The sequence below is a fragment of the Sapajus apella genome, unplaced genomic scaffold, assembly GCF_009761245.1.
Source record: "Sapajus apella isolate SASKATOON/1434 unplaced genomic scaffold, GSC_monkey_1.0 scaffold23, whole genome shotgun sequence".
In the NCBI taxonomy this organism is placed as follows: Eukaryota; Metazoa; Chordata; class Mammalia; order Primates; family Cebidae; genus Sapajus; species Sapajus apella.
This window is the reverse complement of record NW_022436963.1, coordinates 24340813-24350283: the sequence shown is the minus strand read 5'-3', so window position 1 is coordinate 24350283 and position 9471 is coordinate 24340813.

Here is a 9471-nt window from a genome sequence, read left to right as displayed (position 1 = left end):
TAACAGCACCACACAGCCACAGTCTACTCAGAAGCCCTGCCAGTAGAGAAGTGCTGAAGAACCGATGCCCGATCCATGGGGAGCTCTGGGCCTCCAGCGCCTGGGATTCAGAGAGTGGCATATCTCCCCAGGAGCCCAACTCTCTCATGCCCTCTCAGCCAATAAAGGGTTGCTGGCCTCTACGTGTGGCTGCCAGCGCTGCCCCAGATGCGCAGGGACCCTTGTGAATCCCAACAGTTGTGATGGGATGGACAGGTGTCTGATTACAAATCACACTGCCATTATTTACCAGGCCACATCTGAGCACCCCTCAAATTATGAAGGCAGGCAAACAAATGGGAGACAAAGCAGATTGCAGTTCTGTCAGGCGGGGCTTTATTTAAAAGGTATCTTGCCTCTATTAGCCAAAGCTCTGTTTGGGCCAGCTTGGAAACCGAGATGGTTATTACCGAGCAACAGCAGATCAAGTGCTCTGCCTTCTGCCTTAAAAGCGACAAGAAAATGTTGAAAAGTTGTGTTCTGACTCAACATGGTTCTGAATTGCATTTTGTTATTTAGCAGTAAAAGGAGAAAATATTTTAAAGACTCAGTTTCCCTGCAACGGCAAAAAAAAAAAAATGGAAGTAATTTACTGTCTACTAATATGGAAATAATTCAAAGAGGTATTTACAATACCACGAAATGCCAGACTGCAGTTAAGAGGAATGAGGAAAAGGTACATCAATGCTGAAGAAAAACCTTAAAGACATGCTGTTAACTTAAAATATATACATTATGAGTGAAGAAGACAATTTTAAGAATGAGAACAATTTTAAGGTACAATGTGAATGTACCTAATGCTATTGAACTATGTGTATATTCAAAAATGGTTGACGGTAAATTTTATGTTATGAGTATTTTATCTCAGTGTTTTATAATTTTAAAAGGTATTTTTATAATATCATCTATAAAAAACTAAGCTATATTTTCTCATATGTATGGCTTAAACATATGAATGTTTAGATAAATGTCAACAAGGCCAGATATTGACCTCCAGAGAGGACTTGAATTGAGGATAGAAATAGTGCAGAATTTAGCTTTGGCAGCATTATATGAATGTCTTATAACAAGAACATAGCCATAGATACTATACTTAATAAATAATTTAAATGAAGCCAGCAAGTACAGATCAGTTTCTTTTCTAAGGTGAGGGTATTGAACTAGGTCTGCATTTCAACCATTTCTTCCTTTAATAGTGATATCTATGGCATTGAAAGATTTATGTCTATGGAATTAATGTAATTCCTAGGCATAAAATTTATCCCATACAATTCTCCTTAGTCTAATTTCTTGAAAAATATTTAACCAATATTTATACGGTGCTTGCTATGTGCCTGACACTGTTCCAAGAGCTTCACAACTGTCAGCTCATTTAATTATCACACAAACACAATGATGTAGGGCTATCCCTGCCCCCACTTTACAGATGAGGAAAACAAAGCACAGAGAGGCCAACAAACTTATCCAAGGCCACAGAGCTAGTAAGTGAGGCAACTAGAATTCCAGTGCAGACAGGCCAGCTCCTGAGTCCATGCTCTTAGAAACAACTGCATGCTGCCTCTCTTTCCATTATCAATAATTCCTCTCTACTAATCTCCTTACTGTTCTTCACACACACCAAGTTGATTCCTACCATGGGGCCTTTACACTTGCTGTTTCCTCTCGTTATAATGTTCTTCCCCAGACCTTCGCATGGCCCAGTCTCTCTAATGGCTTAAGCCTTAGCTCCAGTGTTGACCCCCCAGGAAAATCTTCTGATCATCTTATCTACGGCGGCTCTCCCTCATCTCATTCCCTCTTCCACACTGTTCTACTTCTCTTATGCCAGTGACCACTATCTGAAATTATTTTGTTGCCTTTTAAAAATTATGATGAATATTATGTTCACCTTTTATCTTACTCCCAGTAAACTGTGAGGTTTGTGAAGTTAGGAAGCCTGTCTGCCTTGTTCACCACTGTGGCCCTGGCTCCTAGCACACAGCAGGTGTTCACGAAGAATACTATTGTAGAAATGACTTTGAAATTATTAATTTACTTTTGAAAATAATATATAATGGATAGCTTTCATACTTTGACTATTAGGATCAAATCACTTGCAACACAGCTCACAATGAGCAGAGACATCTGTTGATGGGACTAAAGCGTCTTCGTGACAAATATTTTAGTTTATTAAGAAAAACTGGACAGGGCACAATGGCTCACTCCTGTAATCCCAGCACTTTGGGAGGCTTAGGTGGGTGGATCATGAGGTCAGGAGATCAAGACCATCCTGGCTAACACGGTGAAACCCCAACTCTATTAAAAATATATAAAATTAGCTGGGCATAGTGGCACACGCCTGTAGTCCCAGCTACTTGGGAGGCTGAGGCAGGAGAATCACTTGAACCAGGGAGCGGGAGGTTGCAGTGTGCCGATATCACACCACTGCAGTCCAACCTGGGTGACAGAGAGAGACTGTCTCCAAAAAAAAAAGAAAAGAAAAGAAAAACTACCCACCTTGAAAGGAAGTGATACCATAATGCATTGCACCAGCATCCTTTTGAGGGGTAAGGACTCCTAGATCCCATGACAAAATCCTCAGTCACACAACGGCATAGATGAGTGAGCCAGCGGCACCCAGGATTCAGCTGTTTATCTGGTGTGGCTAAAGGCTGTATTTGCACACAATTTAAACACTGGCCTTCTCTGGTCTTCTAGTCTCCTTTCATTAAGCACTTTTGAATTATTTGTTTTATAAGAAAATATCCCGTAGCATGTTCCAGATATTAGGAATCTAAACAAGTAATCTCCAAGAGTAAAATATGAGATATTGAACTGGGTTCCCTGGAGCAGCAGTCTACCGCATACAAGTAATTTTAGGAAGATGGAATTGATTTCTGACCTTATGCCTTGGTGTATTTGTAAGCATTTGTATTTGATGAAAAACAGTCAAAATAAAGGGCATTTTGATTTTTCAAGGGTTGCCAAGTATAGACAAGGATAACGGGGGTAACTTGCGTATTAGCTGGCCAGTGGACAAAGGAAGGTATTGACGACAGCAGGCAAAAAACCAGCAATAACCAAAACCAAACAAAATCTCCCATTTCATTCTTTTCTCTTTTCATTTTAACCTTGGTTGGATGAACTCCAGATGGACAGCTTTGTTTAATAATGACAGTTCTCCTGTCTTTCTCCTTCCCTCACAAGCCTTCAGGCAGACCTGAACATTATGTAGCTCAGGAAAATTTCCTTGGTTTCTTTGCGAAATGGGTCTCATGGACCCATGGGAATGGGAGTGAGATTTGAAGGTCCCAGACCCTATTGAAAGAGAAATCCCGATACAGACTCCCACACCAAACTCTCAGGTAGCACTTAAATGATTTCAGGCCATGGAAGTAGGTGATTGTTCTGTAGAACAAGTAGGGTTTGTAAGACTCATTTTTCCAGGGCTTACCCCGGAAAGAAACCCAAATTTAGACCTAAGTAATGAGAACACGAAACTAAAAAGATTAAATGAACAGGTAGTGTGTGTAACAGGAATCTATTCTCCTTACACACACTTTTTTTTATAATTTCAATAAGTTTACACTAGATCCAAGCTCTTCTAGCTCAATGACCTTACAGAATTTTAGACGCCACACTTGCTTTGCACAAGTAGAGAGGGAGAAAGCATCACGAACAATTTACAACTTGAAGACCTGTGACTAAGCCTTTAACAAGACTTGGCTTCCATTTCAAAGGTCCATCTCAGTGTTTCATAATTAAGGAGTGATGAGTCTGATAAACACGGTTCAAGTCAGACATAAACAGAATTGGGCATTTCATGCTATATCTGCCCCATAGCATAAACTCAAGAATAGAACAAGGCAGGAGGCTGTACCAATGCAGCTGCCAGCCCTAGAGAAGAGAGTTTGTTAAACACTAGGGAAGTTGTCTGAGAACTGCTTGATGATCCCATGAAAAAGCAGCCTTCTGGGTTACCAAGCCTTTGGAGACAGGGTTTATCAAACGACTACCAATCACATGATTTAGCTGAAACAGCCTCGAGGTAATTTCATTGTTCACACCAGAAATTTGGGGGAAATTCTGAAACCTGTTTGACTTTGCCAGAACAGAAAACTCTCATTCCCGACAGTTGTATGTTTTGTCTGAAAACACAGTTTCTCATGGCATTTTCCAATCCCTTTTCTTGCAAATACCCTTCTGCCTCTTCTTCAACCATCCCACCCCACACAGTAGGCATCAGAGTAGTGTCAAGCATCTTCTCAATGCAGACGGTGAAAACTGCAGTAACAGAATTTTACTGAGATACCTACTCTGGATAATCATTGTGATCAGAGGTAACTACCGTTTGTAGACAGGTGTTTGCAACTCTGCCTGGGAGAAAGATTCTCTTCCAAAGAATTCACCAAGGATCCCTATGTTTCATACCTCTTAATTCTTCTACAGTGAACAAGGACAAAGATGACGGCTCATGTAATATTTATTAAAGGGCCCCAGTGTCCCAGGGCCAACCTGGGTACCACGGTAGAAGCAGCCCTCATGCTTAGGAACCAGTGTAAAGGGTACAAACCTTGCTGAGGCATTTTCTTGGCTGCCATTACAAAATAATATGTAATTAGAAAAATATGCTACATGCATGAGTGGGTAGCAGTAAATCACAAAAATAAATGCAGAGGGTGACTGATGAACAGAAGCTGACTCCAAGGTAAAAGCTAGTAAATTATCAAATTCAACTGACACTCTCCTGACATGGCTCAAATTTGCTATTGTCCTAGCCCCAGAGCTCACTAGCACTTACATGGACCCACGGAACCATCCATCTTTCTCTGTGCTCCCAGAACAATCTTTCTAAGACCCAGATCTGTCAATACACCTTTAAGAGCCCCCAATGGTCATTCAATGGCCTCCTCTCCTCCAGCCTCGCAAGTCTCCAGACCCTGTGCTCTCTGCCAGCCCCACTTCATTTCATGCTCCCAGCAATGCTTTGAGGTGGGCATTATTACTGCCATCTTTACCAATGAGGAAACAGTCTCGGGAGGTTCAGTAACCGGCCCAGTTATACAGTCAGTAAGCAAAAGAACAAGAGTGTGAAATCAAGCCCGCCTGATCCAACACATTTGTTCGTTCCCTTCCACTGCTCTAGCCAGATGGAGAGCAGTATTTCAGTTCTTGAAAAGTGCTCGTGGTATAAAGTGAAAACTCAGGAATTTTGTACACAGCTGTGCTATAGAAGGCACAAGAAGGAGTCCAAAGAAGGGAGGCAAATAGGCAGAAGGGAGGCAAATAAGAAGGGAGGCACAAGAAGGGAGGCAAATAGGAAGACAGAAACACAGTGGCACCAGGAGGCGGCAGAAAAAGCCACGTGGATCCTAACATTGCTCCTTTCTGTGCACTCCCACAAATTTTCAGTAGTTCATATGCTTGTAATTGCTAGGGTGTGAGTCAGTGTTCTGGGGAAACCAGGGAAGGACCTGGGCTTTGTTGTTTAGATATTAACTAATAAAGAGCAAAGCAGCATGCCTAGATGGAGGTGGAGGGAGTAGAGGCAGAAAGACACAGGCAAAAATTCTCGGGGTATGCTGGACTCACAGGGTCCAGTACAAATGGAGCTGCATCTCCAAGGGGCAAGGAAGTTTCTGTCTTTTATCTAATGAAGCACGGAGGTCCAGTGTGCCCCCAGAACCACCTATGTATTTGGTGTTATCGTCACCTCTCTTTACTTCTCTCCCACTGACCCTTTTACCGTCCCCCAACCAAGAAGCATTCTCTTGTTCTCAGAGGTCCAAGATTTTCTCTTGCCGCTCACCAAAGCCCCACACAGGGAAAAGGCTTAGAGACAAAAATTTATTTACCTTAAGGAATAAAAGTGATTTGGTGCTGCATTATCACCCCTCCAGGGCTAAGATTTTCATTTTTCAAGCAAAAAGGAAAGGAGCTGCTGAGGTGGAATTCTAGGCAATAACGAACAAGTTAGGGCTTTCCTGAATGTTTGGAAAGCTCTACTTTCCTTTTTGCTGATGATGGCCAATCCTACACATAATATAATATCTCTTGTTTTCTGGATTTAAGAAAAAAAAATCTATTTAATGAAATTAGGAGTTTTTAGGGATAGCCAAAAGCATAAAAGAAAACAAGATATAAATGTGTAAGGCTCTGGGGTGGATGCTAATGATTGTATTTCTTTAAATGGATTTTCCTTTTGCTAAATAGCCTATGTAAGAAGCCTATATAGTATTTAAAAAGAAAGCTATAAGAATCTGTGTGTACACGAAGTGAAAAATGAAGCTACAGAATAGCAAAGATTCTATAGAGCATACCTCCTGTTTTCTAAAGTGTATGTGTGTGCACGTGTGTCTAACTAGCGTTCTTTCCTTTTTCTAGTGCCAGCAACTCCCTGCCTTGAGTTCATGTGGTGCTGTCATTTGCAGCATCCAATGATAAGCGCCACCCCACTTCGGCACAGAGAGGGGGGGACCCAAGTCCAGCCTGTTGGAAACCCCACTAGCTACAGTGGGTTTGGTCTAAGCAGTAGGAACATGGCCCTAACAGAACAAGAAGTGACTGTCCTTTCCAGGGATTGATCTACAGGCTTGTGGCTAGAGACACTCCTCCTTGTACCGGAATCACTGAATAGGTGCATTGTGAGTCTGGGTGTGCAGGTGAGCATCTTTCCCACAAAGGGAAGGAAGTCCATCTGCAGTTAATTGAAATGGAAAACGAAGAACAACTAGATGATGGAAAAGACAAAAGGCAGAAAGAGGAGGGAAGACTTCAAATTAACCCCAGGATGGAATCATGCCAGAAGCCAGATCCATGCCTAGACTTCCCAATAATATAAGCAACTGATTTCACTTTGGCTTAAGCTAGCCTGAGTTGGGTTTGTCTTGTGCAAGTAGAAGAATCTCCTAGATATCCTGAATATATACACAGATACCTATGCATAACCCCTCTCCAAATTCAAAACATATCTAGGCAGGTTAATAGTCCTTACATCTGATTGAGATTTGAGTTAGGGGAAAAAAATATCAACCTTATTCACTAATTTTAACTTTTCACAATAAGCTATTATTTTATGATTTTTTAAGTAAAAATTGTTTTTTGTTTTTTGTTTTTTTGTTTTTTTCAAAAACAGAATCTCTATTCACTCTTTAGGTAGGAACCATAGCACACCCAATAGGCAGCAATATCTGAAACAAGCAAAACTACACATGCTGTGCAAAATCACATCCCTAATCTGTTTGCTTGATTCAGTTCATTGCATAGGGAACGGCTGCAAACTAGAGTCTTCTAGAAACGCCATTTAGCCCGCCTTCATCTTTGCCATTTCTGCTAAAATGTTCTTATTCTATGTAAACGTCACTCTGGGCACTAGAAAAGCAAAATTTCTTACAGATTCCAGCTTGCCACTTTATCATTCGAATAACCCCAAAATTATGCTCCATTTTCTCTCTTTATGCCAACTAAGAACAAGCAAGTTACCTCCGAGGAATACATAACAACATGGCCAGATTCTGTCAGATTAAAATATGAGACAAATTAACCCTCATTAAGAGAATGCACCTGCAACACTGCCTACCAACTGTGAAAAAACAACTGGCCGCATCTCTGAGTCCATATTGTCTTCACCCCTCATTAAGCAACCCCCCTGGATTTTGCTGAGCAGCCACTACCATGAGAGGCTCTGCAGTAGACGGCTCTGGCTGAACTGCAGGGAGGGGGTTTTGCAGACACATTGAGGCTTTTCAGTCTGTTCTAAAATACATTTTTCATGGGAAATGAAGGGAAGTTTGATTTTAGAAATGTATCTTTATTTTCTCGATGAGAAAAAAGCTAACATGTTTAAAGGATGCCAGTCTGGTTTATTCCATGATTTTTAAAGCAAAAGATTTTTGATAGATCAGTCTCCTTTCTGATGCCTTATGTTGCTCAGAACCTCAAGTGGCCACAGAAACGTGTTTTGCCAAGGTTAAAAGAAGGCCTAATCTTCTGCTTTAAAATGGGATATTTTTTTTCTCTCCTACTAAAGAGATTCCATTTCTAAGTAGAAGGTAAAATGTTCTTGACGTAACTTCTCTGGGTTGATAACAGTAATGTGCAGGCCTGTGCATTTTCCTCATTGGAGCTCCTTGATTCCTCCAAACTTTACTAAGTTCAGGGGAATCAGTGTCCTCCCCAAGGTCACACCACCAGAAAGCCATGGAGCTGGCATCTGAAACCAGGTGTGTTTCATTCCAGAATTCACGTTTGTAATTACAATGCTATTATTGTACAAGGGCATGCAAACTACAGCTTGCAGGGGCCACATCCAGACCACGTTATGTTACTATAAAGTTTTATTGGAGGCCAGGCACAGTGGCTCATGCTTCTAATCACAGCACGTTGGGAGGCTGAAGCAGGCAGATCACTTGAGGCCCGGAATTCGAGATCAGCCTAGCCAACATGGTGAAACCCTATCTATCTCTACAAAAAATACAAAAATTTGCTGGGTATGATGGCCTATGCCTGTAATCCCAGCTACATGGGACAAGGCATGAGAATCGCTCGAACGCAGAAGGAAAAGGTGGCAGTGAGCTGAGATCACACCACTGCACTCCAGCCTTGGAAACATGGCAAGACTCCGTCTCATAAATAAATAAATAAATAAAGTTTTATTGGAACACAGCCTCGCCATTTGTGAATGTACTGGAGAAGGCTGCTTTCAAGCTACAGCAGCAGGGCTGAATACAGTAAGTGCTTACTTAACACCATCGATAGGTGTTTGGAAACTGTGGCACTAAGTGAAACCATATATAACCAATTTTTTTCCTCATCAGCACAATGAAAAGACATTGAAGGAAATGACGTTGTTGTCTCACTTTGTTGCAGTTTCCAAGAACCTACCAATAATGTTAAGTAAAGACTTACTGTATTTGTAACAAAGACTCCTTGGCCTGCAACACCAAAAATATCTACTCTCTAGCCCTTTACCAATAACTTTGCTGACTGCTAGTACTGTAAAATTCCCTAGTTCACGTGACGAGCAGAGCTCCACTCAACATCACTGGAGACCAAAAGATGTCACTGATAATGTTCATTGCCAGAAAGAACCCCACTTCGTGGCAGATACCAAGCCCAGGGGACTGCCTTTTACACGGTGATGACTGACGGAGCCTTATCTGACCAACTCAGCTCTTTCGCAGACTGTATACAAGATAAGGTTCCTACAAGATAAGGTTCCCACATACTGGAATCAACAGGTCAAAGGTAAGAAGACCCAGAGGTCTTTCTGGATTGTGCACAAGCTCCTTCCCTCTTCTGTCACCCTCACCCCCAACCCTCTCACACATAAGGCACACTCCAGATATGGCAAGGACTCACAGGTGTTCCAAATACTGTCTGCCAGCTTTTCAGTGATGCCCTTCTATTTGGAATGGGGAGACTTAAAGGATAAAGATGCTGAGCTTAAAAAAA